The sequence below is a fragment of the Bombina bombina genome, chromosome 4, assembly GCF_027579735.1.
Source record: "Bombina bombina isolate aBomBom1 chromosome 4, aBomBom1.pri, whole genome shotgun sequence".
Lineage (NCBI taxonomy): Eukaryota > Metazoa > Chordata > Amphibia > Anura > Bombinatoridae > Bombina > Bombina bombina.
The window spans coordinates 1,065,895,274-1,065,915,370 of NC_069502.1; positions in this window are offsets into that span (position 1 = coordinate 1,065,895,274).

Consider the following 20,097-nt stretch of genomic DNA (forward strand, 5'->3'; position numbering starts at 1 on the left):
GAAACAAGCTAAAGAGAAAATAGAAAATATAATTAATAAAATTTCCTAAAAATAACTGATAGTGTTGCAGCTTCTGTTTGTAAAACATTATGTGAACCTGTAATTTTATTTTTAAAAAGATGCATATTCAATCCTTTCGTTTAGACCAAAAGGTGACACCGTATTTAGCATAAAGGTCCATCTTGCTTCCTTTTTTAATAAACAATTATCCTCATCTCCACCTCTTCCATTTGTTATTCCTCTATCAAGCCCTACAAATTTTAAAGAAACAGTACTACTATTATGAGCCTCCCTAAAATTACGAGCTACGCTTGTATCTCTCCCGTAGAGGATGTCATCTCTGTGCTCCTGTACCCTGTCCTTGAATAAACGTTTTGTTTTACCAACATAGAACAGGGGACAGGAGCACCCCAAAAGATAAACAACCCCCACTGAGTTACAATTTGAAAAGCATCTGATAGTATAATTTTTACCTGTATTGGCTGAAAATGTTTTGCTTTTAAGCAAATAGGGACAATAGACACAATGCCCACAAGGAAAGCTTCCTTTCACTTGTTGTTTAGTTAACCAGTTTGTGACTGGTTCAGACCGAACAAATCTACTTCTAACTAACTTATCTTTAAGATTAGGAGATTTTTTTGCGGTCAATAGTGGTCTATTTCCTACTTTATCTGCAATTTTGTCATCTAGGGTTAATAAATGCCAATTTTGAGATAGAATATTTCTAACACTTTGCCATTGGCAATTAAATGTAGTAATAAATCTGATATTGTTCTCAGATTTTGTTTCTTTTTGAGTATATAGAAGGTCATGACGGTTTAACTTACTTACTTTGTTTAGAGTTTTTTTAACCAGGTTATGAGAATAACCTCTTTCAATGAAGCGTTTACACATTTTCTCAGCATGGTAGTTAAATTTAGTATTTGAAGAACAGTTTCTTTTTAGTCTCAACAGTTGACCATATGGAATGCCTTTTTTCAAGGGCTCTGGATGCCCACTCGAGGCTTCCAACAAAGTATTGGTTGCCGTATCTTTACGAAAATTTTCAGTTGAAATACGGCTACCTTCCTTTTTAATGCAGATATCTAAAAAGGGTAATTCCTTATCACTATAGGAATAGGTAAGAAAAATGTTACGATACTTTTTATTTAACTCAGAAATGAAGTCATGTAGGGAGGTCAGGGGGCCATCCCATAGAATAAAAATGTCATCCACAAACCTAATCCATAAAGACACATGGGAGTCAAAAGTCTCACTATTTTGATCAAAGACATCCAACTCCCATGCTCCCAAATGGAGACACGCATAAGTTGGTGCACATACTGCACCCATAGCTGTCCCCCTGACCTGCCTATACACTGAGTTATCAAACTGAAAAACATTATTCTCAAGAATGAAACGAAGAAGTTTTATGACAAAGGCCGTATGTATGTCACTGCTTGATCCCCTGCTTTCTAAAAAAAGTTTACAGGCACTAATTCCTTTCTCATGTGGTATAGATGAATAAAGACTTTCTACATCTAAAGAGACTAGGATAGTGTTAGGGGAAACAGTTAGGTTGTCTAGTTTCCTCAAAAGGTCTGGAGTGTCTTTTACATAAGAGGGGAGGGATAGGAGGTAGGGTCTTAAAAAGAAGTCAACATATTGTCCAATGTGTTCGCTAATGCCGCCAATCCCAGACACAATGGGTCGCCCTGGGGGATGTGTCTTACTTTTGTGAATTTTACTGATAATATAGAATGTCGGCATAACCGGACACACTGGATTCATAAATTTGAACTCATCTGGAGAAATTAGACCTTCCATCTTGGCCTCTTGTAAGATTCTGCTTAATTGTAACTTCATTTGATTGATAGGATTTCTAGGGAGTTTCTCATATTGCAATTTATCTGATAACTGTCTTTTAACTTCGTTTAGGTAAAAAGACTCATCTAATAGAACCAAATTTCCGCTCTTATCGGCTGTCTTAAAAATAACCCCTTTTGCTGTATTCAGCTCCTTTAAGGCTTGTCTTTGTTTTGCTGTTAGATTATCTGCCCATATCCAATCATCTGGCAATTTATGAATCTGTTTTTCCACAGCTTTTACAAACAATGACACTGCTGGAACTTGTGCTATAGAGGGCATGAAAGTAGATTTCAATTTAAAATTGGTTCTAAAAGCAGGACTAGATCCAATATTGGCCTCACTCTCTTCATTTTCTAGCAAGAATGATGTTAATATCTTTAAAGTTTCCTCATCCTTTTGTTGCTCAGAATGCTGGGAAATAGTGTAATGTAACACTATTTTTCTGGCAAAAAGGTGAAGATCCTTAATTAAATCAAACTTATTTAATTTGTTTGTGGGACAAAAGGATAAACCTTTCTTTAAAACTTCAATATGAGTCAAATTTAACTTAAACAAAGAAAGATTAATTATCTGCAATTCATCTGTAACTGTATTTGGAACTAATAACCCTGATAGGGTCTTCTGCGTGGTCTCCCTCTGCTCCTGTACCCTTGTCTCAAATTCTCTCCTCTCCCTCTCTGATTTCGTTGGGGATATCAGTGCCTGAGTCATATGATCCTCTATCAAACTTGTAGACATAAGTTATGTCTACAAGTTTGATAGAGGATCATATGACTCAGGCACTGATATGTCTGAGATTGAAACTGATTCAGAAAGGGCGTCAAAAAACGATGGAACACCTGGGTCTCAGGGTTTAGAACAAAGAGGAGGAGAAGGAGGAGGGGTGGGAGGAAGAGGTGGAGAGAACAGAAATTTGAATCTAGTAGAACGGAGGTATCCCCAACGAAATCAGAGAGGGAGAGGAGAGAATTTGAGACAAGGGTACAGGAGCAGAGGGAGACCACGCAGAAGACCCTATCAGGGTTATTAGTTCCAAATACAGTTACAGATGAATTGCAGATAATTAATCTTTCTTCGTTTAAGTTAAATTTGACTCATATTGAAGTTTTAAAGAAAGGTTTATCCTTTTGTCCCACAAACAAATTAAATAAGTTTGATTTAATTAAGGATCTTCACCTTTTTGCCAGAAAAATAGTGTTACATTACACGATGTCCCAGCATTCTGAGCAACAAAAGGATGAGGAAACTTTAAAGATATTAACATCATTCTTGTTAGAAAATGAAGAGAGTGAGGCCAATATTGGATCTAGTCCTGCTTTTAGAACCAATTTTAAATTGAAATTTACTTTCATGCCCTCTATAGCACAAGTTCCAGCAGTGTCATTGTTTGTAAAAGCTGTGGAAAAACAAATTCATAAATTGCCAGATGATTGGATATGGGCAGATAATCTAACAACAAAACAAAGACAAGCCTTAAAGGAGCTGAATACAGCAAAAGGGGTTAATTTTAAGCCAGCCGATAAGGGCGGAAATTTGGTTCTATTAGATGAGTCTTTTTACCTAAACGAAGTTAAAAGACAGTTATCAGATAAATTGCAATATGAGAAACTCCCTAGAAATCCTATCAATCAAATGAAGTTACAATTAAGCAGAATCTTACAAGAGGCCAAGATGGAAGGTCTAATTTCTCCAGATGAGTTCAAATTTATGAATCCAGTGTGTCCGGTTATGCCGACATTCTATATTATCAGTAAAATTCACAAAAGTAAGACACATCCCCCAGGGCGACCCATTGTGTCTGGGATTGGCGGCATTAGCGAACACATTGGACAATATGTTGACTTCTTTTTAAGACCCTACCTCCTATCCCTCCCCTCTTATGTAAAAGACACTCCAGACCTTTTGAGGAAACTAGATGACCTAACTGTTTCCCCTAACACTATCCTAGTCTCTTTAGATGTAGAAAGTCTTTATTCATCTATACCACATGAGAAAGGAATTAGTGCCTGTAAACTTTTTTTAGAAAGCAGGGGATCAAGCAGTGACATACATACGGCCTTTGTCATAAAAATTCTTCGTTTCATTCTTGAGAATAATGTTTTTCAGTTTGATAACTCAGTGTATAGGCAGGTCAGGGGGACAGCTATGGGTGCAGTATGTGCCCCAACTTATGCGTGTCTCCATTTGGGAGCATGGGAGTTGGATGTCTTTGATCAAAATAGTGAGACTTTTGACTCCCATGTGTCTTTATGGATTAGGTTTGTGGATGACATTTTTATTCTATGGGATGGCCCCCTGACCTGCCTACATGACTTCATTTCTGACTTAAATAAGAATGATCGTAACATTTTTCTTACCTATTCCTATAGTGATAAGGAATTACCCTTTTTAGATATCTGCATTAAAAAGGAAGGTAGCCGTATTTCAACTGAAAATTTTCGTAAAGATACGGCAACCAATACTTTGTTGGAAGCCTCGAGTGGGCATCCAGAGCCCTTGAAAAAAGACATTCCATATGGTCAACTGTTGAGACTAAAAAGAAACTGTTCTTCAAATACTAAATTTAACTACCATGCTGAGAAAATGTGTAAACGCTTCATTGAAAGAGGTTATTCTCATAACCTGGTTAAAAAAACTCTAAACAAAGTAAGTAAGTTAAACCGTCATGACCTTCTATATACTCAAAAAGAAACAAAATCTGAGAAAAATATCAGATTTATTACTACATTTAATTGCCAATGGCAAAGTGTTAGAAATATTCTATCTCAAAATTGGCATTTATTAACCCTAGATAACAAAATTGCAGATAAAGTAGGAAATAGACCACTATTGACCGCAAAAAAATCTCCTAATCTTAAAGATAAGTTAGTTAGAAGTAGATTTGTTCGGTCTGAACCAGTCACAAACTGGTTAACTAAACAACAAGTGAAAGGAAGCTTTCCTTGTGGGCATTGTGTCTATTGTACCTATTTGCTTAAAAGCAAAACATTTTCAGCCAATACAGGTAAAAATTATACTATCAGATGCTTTTCAAATTGTAACTCAGTGGGGGTTGTTTATCTTTTGGAGTGCTCCTGTCCCCTGTTCTATGTTGGTAAAACAAAACGTTTATTCAAGGACAGGGTACAGGAGCACAGAGATGACATCCTCTACGGGAGAGATACAAGCTTAGCTCGTCATTTTAGGGAGGCTCATAATAGTAGTACTGTTTCTTTAAAATTTGTAGGGCTTGATAGAGGAATAACAAATGGAAGAGGTGGAGATGAGGATAATTGTTTATTAAAAAAGGAAGCAAGATGGACCTTTATGCTAAATACGGTGTCACCTTTTGGTCTAAACGAAAGGATTGAATATGCATCTTTTTAAAAATAAAATTACAGGTTCACATAATGTTTTACAAACAGAAGCTGCAACACTATCAGTTATTTTTAGGAAATTTTATTAATTATATTTTCTATTTTCTCTTTAGCTTGTTTCAAAGCTATGGTCCTTTATGTCAAAGTTTACCTCCACAGTAATCTCTGTAACTATTTTAAAAGTTATAAGATTATTCCAGATTTGTAGAATTCAAATAAATTTGGGATTTATGTAATGTCCATTTGTCCAGATATAGATAACCAATGAAATAAAGTTTGATTGAGCTGCAACGTGCATTAGATTTTTTTCGCATGCAATCAATTTTCCTTGTAAGTAAGCTGCTAAACAAAAAATGTTCCTTTACAATATTGTAGGCTAAATTGTATCACTTTATGTGTTGGTAACCATTGAATTAATCTTTAAGATTGGCATGATTGTTCTGTTTAAGGAATTTTAAAGGGTTGTGTATAAATAGCTATTTTGATTGGCTAAAATAAAACCTTCCATTTCAATGGTGTTGCAATAAAAGCCGAAAATTAGAGGTGATTGACAGTCCTGACGAGGCCCCTGTTTCGCTCAGCATTATGGGGCGAAACGCGCGTCAACCTTTCTAAAAAGCAGCTATCATTGCACCTGTGAAACAAGCAGTTGGCCTGAGCCTGCCCGGGAAATTCAAATCCTAACTGAAGAAGCAAGCCTGGATCTTGCTGTAATCAAGTGGTTCCTACAAACCGCCTGGATACGGTTTATGCACAGAGGCAAAGAATTCACCTGCAAGTTTGTGTCCCCAGTGAGCAGGGAGACGCGGTTGTGAGAGGTGAGACAAGGATGTCGGAGGCTCATGTCCCGGTCCGGTTGCTATTAGCCCTGTGACTTTGTTTTCTCGGATGTTGCTGCGATATTCACACACAGGTCTGTTTCATTATTTCTGTTTCTCACCACTGAGATATAATTTATCTGCTATCAAGCTGTACAAGTCTCCAGTTTTAGTTAACATTAGAGGACGCTTTTACCTCGGTTAACATAAATCACTGAACATATGTTCGCAAAATGGTTCATTCAGTTGGATTACAAAGTTGATACATATTGCTACTAATTGAAACATCTGATTTCCTCTATCAAGGACTTATATGGTCTGTAAAAAGGACTTTATTTTCACTTCATCTTAGAGGAATCTTTATGAATGTTTACTTAAGTACAATTGTCAGTTGGAAATTTATAAATTGTGTGTTTCCAACCTTTGCTTGCTGCATATGTTTTTATACATCTGTGATGACATCAATATGTTTGATATGCTTTATTTACAATCCACTGCAGTGGTGTATTCTAGAGATAATAAGTAATTTCTAGCTGTTTATTTTGTGGTAGCAATTTTTTGCAATAAACTGTTTGCATGTGTTTAAGTCTGTGCATGTGCAGTTCATTTTTTGGATTTTATGCTGTTCTGCAGTCTTACATATCTAAGAAATTGGAGTAAATGGGTTATAAAATTGAGTGCTGAAATCCCCTACTTTAGCTATGGTATCTCATATAGCTCTACCATTTTCTCTTATCTATAAAGTACTGGATTAAATATATATATATATATATATATATATATATATACATACAGGTGGCTCTCAGTTTACGCCGGTTAAATTTGGCTGTTTCAGAATAACAACCTTTTTTCTCCAACATAGGTGTGTCCGGTCCACGGCGTCATCCTTACTTGTGGGATATCTCTTCCCCAACAGAAAATGGCAAAGAGTCCCAGCAAAGCTGGCCATATAGTCCCTCCTAGGCTCCGCCCACCCCAGTCATTCTCTTTGCCGTTGCACAGGCAACATCTCCACGGAGATGGTTAACAGTTTTTTGGTGTTTAAATGTAGTTTTTATTCTTCTATCAAGTGTTTGTTATTTTAAAATAGTGCTGGTATGTACTATTTACTCTGAAACAGAAAAGGATGAAGATTTCTGTTTGTGAGAGGAAGATGATTTTAGCAGACAGTAACTAAAATCGATTGCTGTTTCCACATAGGACTGTTGAGATGAAGTAACTTCAGTTGGGGGAAACAGTTAGCAGACTTTTCTGCTTAAGGTATGACTAGCCATATTTCTAACAAGACCATGTAATGCTGGAAGGCTGTCATTTCCCCTCATGGGGACCGGTAAGCCATTTTCTTAGTCAAACAAACAGAATAAAGGGCTTAATATGGGCTAAAAAACTGGTAGACATTTTTATGGGCTAAATCAATTGCTTTATTTGGGCATTTTATTCATATTTATGCTGACAATTCGCATTTATAAACTTGGGGAACGTTTATTAAACGGCAGGCACTATGTTAGACACCTTTTCCAGTCAGGGGGCCTTCCTAGTTGTAGACTGAGCCTCATTTTCGCGCCATTACTGCGCAGTTGTTTTTTGAGAGCAGGGCATGCAGATGCATGTGTGAGGATCTGAAATTTGCTGGAAAAGCTTCTAGAAGGCGTCAATTGGTATCGTATTCCCCTCTGGGCTTGGTTGGGTCTCAGCAAAGGCTATAGCTGGGACTGTATAGGGGTTAAATTTGTAAACGGCTCCGGTTCCGTTATTTTAAGGGTTAAAGCTCTGAATTCCTTCATACTTTTTCACATATTCAGTAATAAAGTGTTTTCTGTTTAAAATTTAAAGAGACAGTAACGGTTTTGTTTTAAAACGTTTTTTTGTGCTTTGTTGACAAGTTTAAGCCTGTTTAACATGTCTGTGCCTTCGGATAAGCTATGTTCTATATGTATGAAAGCCAATGTGTCTCCCCATTTAAATTTATGTGATAATTGTGCCATAGCGTCCAAACAAAGTAAGGACAGTACTGCCACAGATAATGAAATTAGATGATTCCTCAGATGAGGGGAGTAAACATGATACTACATCATCTCCTACTGTGTCTACACCAGTTTTGCCCACACAGGAGGCCCCTAGTACATCTAGTGCGCCAATGCTTATTACCATGCAACAATTAACGGCTGTAATGGATAACTTCATAGCAAATATTTTATCCAAAATGCCTACTTATCAGAGAAAGCGCGATTGCTCTGTTTTAAACACTGAAGAGCAGGAGGGCGCTGATGATAATTGTTCTGTCATACCCTCACACCAATCTGAAGGGGCCATGAGGGAGGTTTTGTCAGATGGGGAAATTTCAGATTCAGGAAAAATTTCTCAACAAGCTGAACCTGATGTTGTGACATTTAAATTTAAATTAGAAAATCTCCGCGCACTGCTTAAGGAGGTGTTATCTACTCTGGATGATTGTGACAACTTGGTCATTCCAGAGAAATTATGCAAGATGGACAAGTTCCTAGAGGTTCCGGTGCACCCCGACGCTTTTCCTATACCCAAGCGTGTGGCGGACATAGTAAATAAGGAGTGGGAAAAGCCCGGCATACCTTTTGTTCCCCCCCCTATATTTAAGAAATTATTTCCTATGGTCGACCCCAGAAAGGACTTATGGCAGAGAGTCCCTAAGGTCGAGGGGGCAGTTTCTACTCTAAACAAACGCACTACTATTCCTATCGAAGATAGTTGTGCTTTCAAAGATCCTATGGATAAAAAATTGGAGGGTTTGCTTAAAAAGATTTTTGTACAGCAAGGTTACCTTCTACAACCCATTTCGTGCATTGTTCCTGTCACTACAGCAGCGTGGTTCTGGTTCGAGGAACTAGAAAAGTCGCTCAGTAGAGAGACTCCATATGAGGAGGTTATGGACAGAGTTCACACACTTAAGTTGGCTAACTCTTTTATTTTAAATGCCGCTTTGCAATTAGCTAGATTAGCGGCGAAAAATTCAGGGTTTGCTATCGTGGCGCGCAGAGCGCTTTGGCTAAAGTCTTGGTCAGCGGATGTGTCATCCAAGACAAAATTGCTTAACATCCCTTTCAAAGGTAAAACTCTATTTGGACCAGAATTGAAAGAGATTATTTCAGACATCACTGGGGGAAAGGGCCACGCCCTTCCACAAAATAGGCCTTTCAAGGCCAAAAATAAGCCTAATTTTCGTTCCTTTCGCAATTTCAGGAACGGACCGACATTTAATAAAGGCATCCTCTAAGCAAGAGGGTAATGCCTCACAACCCAAACCAGCCTGGAAACTGATGCAAGGCTGGAACAAGGGTAAGCAGGCCAAGAAGCCTGCCGCTGCTAACAAAACAGCATGAAGGAGTAGCCCCCGATCCGGGACCGGATCTAGTGGGGGGCAGACTCTCTCCCTTTGCTCAGGCTTGGGCAAGAGATGTTCAGGATCCCTGGGCACTAGAAATAGTTTCTCAGGGTTATCTCCTGGAATTCAGGGAACTACCCCCAAGGGGAAGGTTCCACATGTCTCACTTATCCTCAAACCAAATAAAGAGAAAGGCGTTCTTACATTGTGTAGAAGACCTGTTAAAGATGGGAGTGATACACCCAGTTACAATAAAGGAACAAGGAATGGAATTTTATTCCAATCTGTTCGTAGTTCCCAAAAAAGAGGGAACTTTCAGACCAATTTTGGATTTGAAGATCCTAAACAATTTTCTCAGGGTACCATCGTTCAAGATGGAAACCATTCGAACGATTCTACCCACTATCCAGGAAAGTCAATTTATGACTACCGTGGATCTAAAGGATGCGTACCTACATATTCCTATCCACAAAGAACATCATCAGTTCCTAAGGTTCGCTTTTCTGGACAAGCATTACCAGTTTGTGGCCCTCCCATTCGGGTTAGCCACTGCTCCAAGGATTTTCACAAAGGTACTAGGGTCCCTTCTAGCGGTTCTAAGACCGAGGGGCATTGCAGTAGTACCTTACTTGGACGACATTCTAATACAAGCGTCATCCCTGTCAAAAGCAAAGGCTCATACAGACATCGTTCTGGCCTTTCTCAGATCACACGGATGGAAGGTGAACATAGAAAAAAGTTCTCTGTCTCCGTCGACAAGAGTTCCCTTCTTGGGAACAATAATAGATTCCTTAGAAATGAGGATTTTTCTGACAGAGGTCAGAAAGTCAAAACTTCTAAGCACTTGTCAAGTTCTTCATTCTGTTCCTCGTCCTTCCATAGCGCAGTGCATGGAAGTAGTAGGGTTGATGGTTGCAGCAATGGACATAGTTCCTTTTGCACGAATTCATCTAAGACCATTACAACTGTGCATGCTCAAACAGTGGAATGGGGACTATACAGACTTGTCTCCAATGATTCAAGTAGATCAGAAGACCAGAGATTCACTCCGTTGGTGGCTGACCCTGGACCATCTGTCCCAGGGAATGAGCTTCCGCAGACCAGAGTGGGTCATTGTCACGACCGACGCCAGTCTAGTGGGCTGGGGCGCGGTCTGGGAATCCCTGAAAGCTCAGGGTCTATGGTCTCGGGAAGAGTCTCTTCTCCCGATAAACATTCTGGAACTGAGAGCGATATTCAATGCTCTCAGGGCTTGGCCTCAACTAGCAAAGGCCAGATTCATAAGGTTCCAATCAGACAACATGACGACTGTTGCGTATATCAATCATCAGGGGGGAACAAGGAGTTCCCTGGCGATGAAAGAAGTGACCAAAATAATTCAATGGGCGGAGGATCACTCCTGCCACCTGTCTGCGATCCACATCCCAGGTGTGGAAAACTGGGAGGCGGATTTTCTGAGTTGTCAGACATTCCATCCGGGAGAGTGGGAACTCCATCCGGAGATCTTTGCCCAAATAACTCAATTATGGGGCATTCCAGACATGGATCTGATGGCGTCTCGTCAGAACTTCAAGGTTCCTTGCTACGGGTCCAGATCCAGGGATCCCAAGGCGACTCTAGTAGATGCACTAGTAGCACCTTGGACCTTCAACCTAGCTTATGTATTTCCACCGTTTCCTCTCATTCCCAGGCTGGTAGCCAGGATCAATCAGGAGAGGGCCTCGGTGATCTTGATAGCTCCTGCGTGGCCACGCAGGACTTGGTATGCAGACCTGGTGAATATGTCATTGGTTCCACCATGGAAGCTACCTTTGAGACAGGACCTTCTTGTTCAGGGTCCATTCGAACATCCAAATCTGGTCTCCCTCCAGCTGACGGCTTGGAGCTTGAACACTTGATTCTATCGAAGCGTGGGTTTTCAGATTCTGTGATAGATACTCTGGTTCAGGCCAGAAAACCGGTAACTAGAAAGATTTACCATAAAATATGGAAAAGATATATCTGTTGGTGTGAATCCAAAGGATTCCCATGGAATAAGATAAAAATTCCTAAGATTCTCTCCTTTCTACAAGAAGGTTTGGAGAAAGGATTATCTGCAAGTTCTCTAAAGGGACAGATCTCTGCTTTATCTGTCTTACTACACAAAAGACTGGCAGCTGTGCCAGATGTTCAAGCATTTGTTCAGGCTCTGTTTAGGATCAAGCCTGTTTACAGACCTTTGACTCCTCCCTGGAGTCTAAATCTAGTTCTTTCAGTTCTTCAAGGGGTTCCGTTTGAACCTTTACATTCCATAGATATTAAGTTACTATCTTGGAAAGCTTTGTTTTTGGTTGCAATTTCTTCTGCTAGAAGAGTTTCAGAGTTATCTGCTCTGCAGTGTTCTCCGCCCTATCTGGTGTTCCATGCAGATAAGGTGGTTTTGCGTACTAAGCCTGGTTTTCTTCCTAAGGTTGTTTCTAACAAAATTATTAACCAGGAGATAGTTGTACCTTCTTTATGTCCGAATCCAGTTTCAAAGAAGGAACGTTTGTTACACAATTTGGACGTAGTCCGTGTTCTAAAATTCTATTTAGAGGCTACAAAAGATTTCAGACAAACATCTTCCTTGTTTGTTGTTTATTCTGGTAAAAGGAGAGGTCAAAAAACGACTTCTACCTCTCTTTCCTTTTGGCTTAAAAGCATCATCCGATTGGCTTATGAGACTGCCGGACGGCAGCCTCCTGAAAGAATCACAGCTCACTCCACTAGGGCTGTGGCTTCCACATGGGCCTTCAAGAACGAGGCTTCTGTTGACCAGATATGTAAGGCAGCGACTTGGTCTTCACTGCACACTTTTGCCAAATTTTACAAATTTGATACTTTTGCTTCTTCGGAGGCTATTTTTGGGAGAAAGGTTTTGCAAGCTGTGGTGCCTTCCGTTTAGGTAACCTGATTTGCTCCCTCCCTTCATCCGTGTCCTAAAGCTTTGGTATTGGTTCCCACAAGTAAGGATGACGCCGTGGACCGGACACACCTATATTGGAGAAAACAGAATTTATGCTTACCTGATAAATTACTTTCTCCAACGGTGTGTCCGGTCCACGGCCCGCCCTGGTTTTTTAATCAGGTCTGATGAATTATTTTCTCTAACTACAGTCACCACGGTAACATATGGTTTCTCCTATATATATTTCCTCCTGTCCGTCGGTCGAATGACTGGGGTGGGCGGAGCCTAGGAGGGACTATATGGCCAGCTTTGCTGGGACTCTTTGCCATTTCCTGTTGGGGAAGAGATATCCCACAAGTAAGGATGACGCCGTGGAGCGGACACACCGTTGGAGAAAGTAATTTATCAGGTAAGCATAAATTCTGTTTTTTCAGTCATGGGACTGCTATTGAAATGCATTAAAAATCAGTGTACTAATTAAAATAGCCAGTAGGTGGAGCTCTCCGCTTGTGTTTCAGCAAAGTTAAAGGAACATTAAACCCAAAAATGTTCTTTCATGATTCAGACAGAGAATACAATTTTAAAAAAAATTCCAATTTACTTATATTATGTAATTTGCTTCATTATTTAGATATCTTTTGTTAAAGAAATAGCAATGCACATGAGTGAGCCAATCACATAAGGCAAATATGTGCAGCCACCAATCAGAAGCTACTGAGCCTATCTAGATATGCTTTTCAGGAAGGCATATCAATAGAATGAAGCAAATTAGATAACAGAAGTAAATTAGAAAGTTGTTTTAAATAGTATTCTCGTTCTGAATCATGAAAGAAAAAAATTGGGTTTAATGTTGCTTTAAGCTAGTTTAACAGCCTCAAATTGATCTGTGTACACAGATCAGACAAGACCTATCGAGCAAGATCTTGCAGCCACTTCCGTATTATCTTCCTGTCCAGCTGCTTGAGATGAGGATGCCTATCTGCCTATTAATCACTGCAGATTGAAATGCATAGAATAGGTGCAGAACCAATATTATCTAACATGCTAACAATGCAGAGAACTGATTGCTGAAAAATGCAAGTAAAAAAACGTTTTTGTTCATTAAACTTAGTTTGATGATGATGCAATCTGTTGTGTAATTATTTTATTAGGTGATGTTTAGCAAATGTTTTTGTCCATTAAACTTAGTTTGATGATGATACAATCTATATTATTATGTTTATAATTCTGTTTAGCAATTAAAGTCTTCATTTCAAACCTTTAAAAATAATGTATTAGGTGTTATGACAATTTTGAGAGGGGCCTGGATCCTAACTCCCTCACTTCCCATTGACTTACATTATAAACTGGGTTTCAATTTACAACGGTTTCAATTTACAACCATTCCTCCTGGAACCTAACCCCGGCGTAAACTGAGGGCTACCTGTATATATATATATATATATATATATATATATAGGTATAGCTATATACAGATATATAAAAATGAATATCTATTTAAAAATACATAGAACATACTGTATTCTGCTATGTACAGAACATTGGAATGTGATAATATTTACAGTAAATACATAGTTACAACCTTTATAAAATATGAATATTGCCTACATATGCTTTTACATGTTTTCATGTAAATGACTCCAATTCACTTACACACATATAAACATATTGGGCTAGATTTAAAGTGGAGCACAATTGTGATTTACGATGGAATCATTACCGCAATTTCAGTGCTGTGGTTGGCAAAAGAAATAAAATGCACAAAACACTTTAAAATAGATCACAAAGTACAGTTACACTTATAATAACACTGTCTAATAAAAATTATTTTAAAAATGATATTGCACACAAAAGATATAAGGGCTCGAAGATATGGGATCTCGGGTGTTAGAAAAAAAAGCCTCCACAGGGCTTTCACATAGTGATACATACATTTACATGTCATATATATATATATATATATATATATATATATATATATATATATATATATATATATAAATATATATATATATATGTGTGTGTGTGTGTGTGTGTAAATATGCATTTATATGTGTATATATGTATTTACAGACATATATACACACCTAAACACATAAATGAATATGTACACATATACAGACATATATATATATATATATATATATATATATATATATATATATATATATATGTAAGTGCATTGGAGCACTTTGACGTTAAGTAGATGAAAACATGTAAAAGATTAATGCAATATTCATATTTTATAAATGTTTTATCTATGTATTTACTGAAAATATAAGGAAAAGAAGAGAAAACCCTTTGCTCTGATAAAAATACAAACTTTATTCCATATAAATAAAAAAGTAGGACAGCAAGCCACCCACAACAATTGAGAAGGGAAAGCGCAGCACATTGGCTTATGCGTTTTGGCAAACTGCCGTAGTCATAGTATTATATGGAATAAAGTTTGCATTTTTATCAGAGCAAAGGGTTTTCTCTTCTTTTCCTTGAATCTACCTGACCGGCAAACCTATGCTCGAATTTTGCTCCTAACCAATCACAATTGGGCTCACACACCCCTGGTGACGTTGGTAACGCACGAGATACAGAAGCAATCAGACATCTCAGTGAATCAGAGGACCGCAGCACAGGTGGCGCAAGTGGACAAGGGATCTCAGAGTTCGCACAGTCGGTGCAGAGAGGTCAGAGTACCAAGACGCATACAGGGCGGCACAAGAGGACAAGGGATCTAAAATGTTGCACAGGCGGTGCAGAGGGATCTGAGTGCCTTGCCGAAGACTAAGAAGACTGCCTCCTAAGGTATCCGCTTCACTGGAAGGTATGTGCCAATTTTATTAAGGCATACTAATAGTTCTACATAAGTACAGTCAGTTAGCGTGACAAATAGTCACAGAGTAAGCTCCCTGTTGCCATACAGCCAAGGCTACACTTGAGGCTCGTTTCAAACGCTACTAACTGTAAAATACAAAGTAGGTTACTGATTCACCATGTTTAGATGTGACGTGAAGGGGATATTGTGTTGTGTGTGCATTTTAAAATGTATACCAGCCCATTGCCTGTGGACTATTATAAGAAAAGACAATATTCATTTATTAGGTCTATCTGTATTAACCACACGACTTCAGAACATTGTATATTTTACTGTAAATATTTCACATTCCAATGTTCTGTATACAGCAGAATATGTTTTAAGTATATTTAAATAGATATTCTTATATATATATATATGTATACATCTATACCTTTATATAATCATCTATATATATAGGTATACATATATATTTGTTTATAAAACTTCAGATATACAGTATGTAGAAATATTTATTTATGAATAAATAGAACATATTCAGTTACGTAAAGAACATTGGAATATGAAACATTACTTTTTTCATGTCGGGTTAGCACTAATGCAAATATGTGATTGTGTTTGCATGAGATTGGGGTGTGTTTTAAACTTTTTCTTCTCCATTGACTTATATGGGGGAATACGTGAATGTGCATGCAATATTGTACAGTTTACTTTCAACTCATAATACGAGCACAACCCAACTAACGGAAAGATCTTCATTCTAGCAGAGTTAACGCTCTAGTGGAAGCGCAAAATACTGCTCCCCTTTTAATCTATCTAGCCCATTGTCATTTATGCCTACCTGCTATCACTGTCCCTTTAAGACTGCCTTCTCTGCTTCTTCCAATCAACCGTTTTGTGGCATAGTCTTCATAGATTCTACTGCTGGAACTTACCTGCCAAATTAATTCTTCATGCACCTGATTATCTCAGCCTCTATTTAGCTATGCTCAGGTCTTTTGTTCATGGCACTAGTTTTGAAGTTTGTTCTCTTTCCAAGAGATATTCAAGTTTACAGCCTTAACTAACTACTAATGCCTGATTTCTACTAACCACAAGTAACCATATATTTCCTGCTTTGTTTCCTGGTCACTACTATTTTGCAAACTCTGAACTCAATCTAAATTCCAAGTCTGTATTTTGCTGTGATCATTCTCTGATTGCTACAACTGGATCATACTCTGAAGTTTACAACTATTCACTTTTACATGTTGTGATTACTCATTATTCTGCTACAACTATATATATATACTCAGAACTCTGCATATATGTATTTCAGTTAACCAAACTGATTGCCTGTGATTCTCCGATTATTGACACAACAGTATTGAATACTCTACCTATCACCAGAGCTACTCTGCTTATATTACTCTGGCATCTGCTTCAACTTATAATGTGAACTGTAAACCCTACATTACCACTTTACTTGGTACATCTATATCATACATTCTGAATCCTACAACACCTTTTACAGTTTGCTTATTGTGAATAATGTCTCCTACCACATTCATATTGTACTCTGGATCTTTTGCAGTGTATGTCAAGATTACAGTCATGCTCTCTGAAGCTCAGTGCTATCTGTTTCCTTTAAAGCCTGCATATGTTGCATAGATGTGTTTTACACTTCATGAACCCTGCAATAACTCCTAGCAACTATAAATCACAGAATCTCAAATATCCATGTCCATGATACGGTTCTCCATGTTAGAGGTCAGTGTCTCCAATTCCCAACCACTGTCCCGAGGGTCCGTCTCCTGAGCAGTTAAACACCGGAGCGTGACACATATATATGTACATAAATATACATCTTCAGAGATGTATATGTAAGTATATCAATGTTAAAATCATTTGACTCCCTTTTTGTTTTCTAACACCTAACACCTCATATTTTTGAGCCCTTATAACTTTTTTGTTCAAATTTTTTTATCTTTTTTATTAGATAGTGTTATTATGAGTGTAACTGTACTTTGTAATGTACTTTTGTTTTGTAACACATTTTTTTTTTTTTTTGTGAAACAGCCAGAGACCTGAGGATACAAGTTTAAACATTTGTAAATTCTGTGTAGAAAGATTTTGGTGGATTTAATGCACATTTTTTTTATTATTATTATTATTATTATTATTAATTTTTTATTATTTGTATTATTATTATTATTATTATTTTATTTTTTATTTGATAATACCTGTACTGACCAAAAATAATAAATGCAATCTGATAACATTCATTTGCAATTGTTATTGAAAAAATAGATACAGAATCCTGAATGTTAGTGTTTTGGAAAGATGAACTTATGTTAAAATATATAATAAGTTCGAAAGACGAGTTCACTAGCTTAGACAAAATGTTCACACTCTTTCGACTCCAAGTGTGCTCCGTGACACTCCTAACTTCACTCCCCTTATCAAATTTCAATTGTTAGTAGCCCCACAGAAAAATATGAAACAATTGTCTCTTACCGCTTCCTGGAAGTGTAGTTCTGTGCCTTCTTGGTACACTAGACTTCTGCCGTAATAGGGAGCTTTACCCGTTCGCCTGCGGGAAGCAGCTGACTGTCTGCTCTCTCACACCTCATACAGCTCCTGTGTCCGATACTGTCCCCAGCACACTTCCGGTGCCGTATCTGTTGGGGGAGGAGTGAGGCTCTGTGTCCGGGCGGTACAGCGATCCTCCGCAAGTGGGTGCAAATCTTACTGGATCACATCAAGTGGAAAGCATAAAACAATTTGCTCCTCCAAAGTTAAAACATCCTTTCATTGCACAATTTTAAAAACAAATTGGAAAGCTTGCAATACAAACATAGGGTGTTCGGCGCAGCACTGGTGACTTACGCGTTTCGGCTAACAAGCCGTAATCATAGCCTGTTAGTGCTGTGCTGTTAGCACCTATTTAAAACTGAAGCAACATTCCTATTGGCCATTTACATTGCTTCACACCTGAAATTCTTAAAAATACGCCTGACACCACTAATTAGTCAACTCTCTATCACTAGAAACTTTTTGCTGATAATATTGATAATTTGCCAATACTTTTAAGTTCATATACATAAATGCTAATGTATTATTTCTGAACTTATTTTGACAATATTGACAACATTAGCAATATTAACATATTAGATTATGAGCCCAAGAAAATGGTTCAGCTCCCAAAATTATCAATATTCATTTGAATTTTACACACATATCTAGTTCCAAAACTTATACTCATATGAGGGACATACTCACAAGGCCTGCATCTACTGCGACCACATTTGTACATTCCTAAATGCCTCAGCCAAGAACTCCTATTGCTTGATAACCTTTTTAGTTGTGTAGGTGCCAATATGCTTCCTAAGCTTCTGGTCTTTTTGTTATAACATTTGACACCCTGTTCCACTACATTGACCAAATGGTCATCTGCAGCCAAAAGGGGAAAATGTTTTTTCACTATTTTGCAGATCTGTGTATACTGTGTGCTGAACTCCGTCACAAAATAGACCCTATTGAAGCCACTCTCAATTCTCTTTTGTTTTTCTCCTAAGAGGATATCCTTTGGGATTAACTCTACCGCTCGCATTGCTCTATCTACATCATAATTGGAATACTTCCTCTCTCTTAGTTTGTGTGATAAATCTTTAGCTTCCTTGTCAAAATCCTTTTGATCAGAACAATTCCTTCTTAACCTTGTAATTGTCCCTTTGCCACTTCAAACCTAGTTTCCTTCGGATGACAACTATTGCCATGTAACAGTGTATTCCCTGTTATTGGCTTGTGATACACTTTAGTTGATATCTTAACACCATTGACTCCTCTCAGGGTAAGATCCAAAAAGTGTATTTCAATGGTATTCATCTCAAACGTAAATTTCAAATTCATGTCATTGTTGTTAAGGTATGTAACAAAAGGTTGAATATCATTGTTATCTCCCGTCCAAATGAACAGGAAATCATCAATGTATCTCCTATAGAACATTATTTGACTCCGAAATGCATTCCCCTCTCCAAAGATGCGGCTCAGCTCCCACCAACCTAAATATAGGTTTGCATATGATGGGGCAAACTTAGCCCCCATTGCTGTGCTGCATCTTTGGAGAAAGAACTAACCTTCAAATCTGAAAAAATTATGTGTAAGTAAAAATAATATAATCCTTACTACATATGCATTTGTCTACTTTCAAAGTTGCAAAAGCCAGCACACCGTTGGTCCAACATTTTGTGACTAAACATAATGGGAATCTGAATTCCTTCAAGTGGTGTGCTATTGAAAAGGTTGTACTTCCCAAAAGAGGAAGAGATATTTATCAACTTTTAGCTAAAAGGGAAACATTTTGGATCTTTACGCTAGATACCAGGGCAGCCTATGGTCTTAACTCAAAATATGACATGATTAATTACTGGGAATAATCCAGTTTTGGAAACAGGGTATATCCTAGGTTAACAATGTAGAATATTATACCATTTAGGCTTTTATCCCTGGACAATTGTATTAAGTGACACAAGCGGTCTTATGTTATCATTAACTATTATGTTTGTGGTCTGTAAAAATATTAGGATGTTGCATATTCATACTGTTATATATATGTTCGTTACAGTTAAAATTGAACATGTATAATGGATATTCAAGATATGGATGTGACCCCTTTCTTGGCTAATCAATTGTACTAGTCCCTCATATCAGTATACGTTTTGGAACTAGATATGTGTGTACAATTCAAATGAATGTTGATAATTTTTGGAGCTGAACCATTTTCTTGGCCTCATAATCTATTATGCTAATATTGCTAATATTGTCAATATTGTCAAAATAAGTTCAGAGATAATACATTAGCATTTATGTATATGAACTTAAAAGTATTGGCAAATTATCAATATTATCAGGCAAAAAGTTTCTAGTGATAGAGAGTTGACTAATTAGTGGTGTCAGGCGTATTTTTAAGAATTTCAGGTGTGAAGCAATGTAAATGG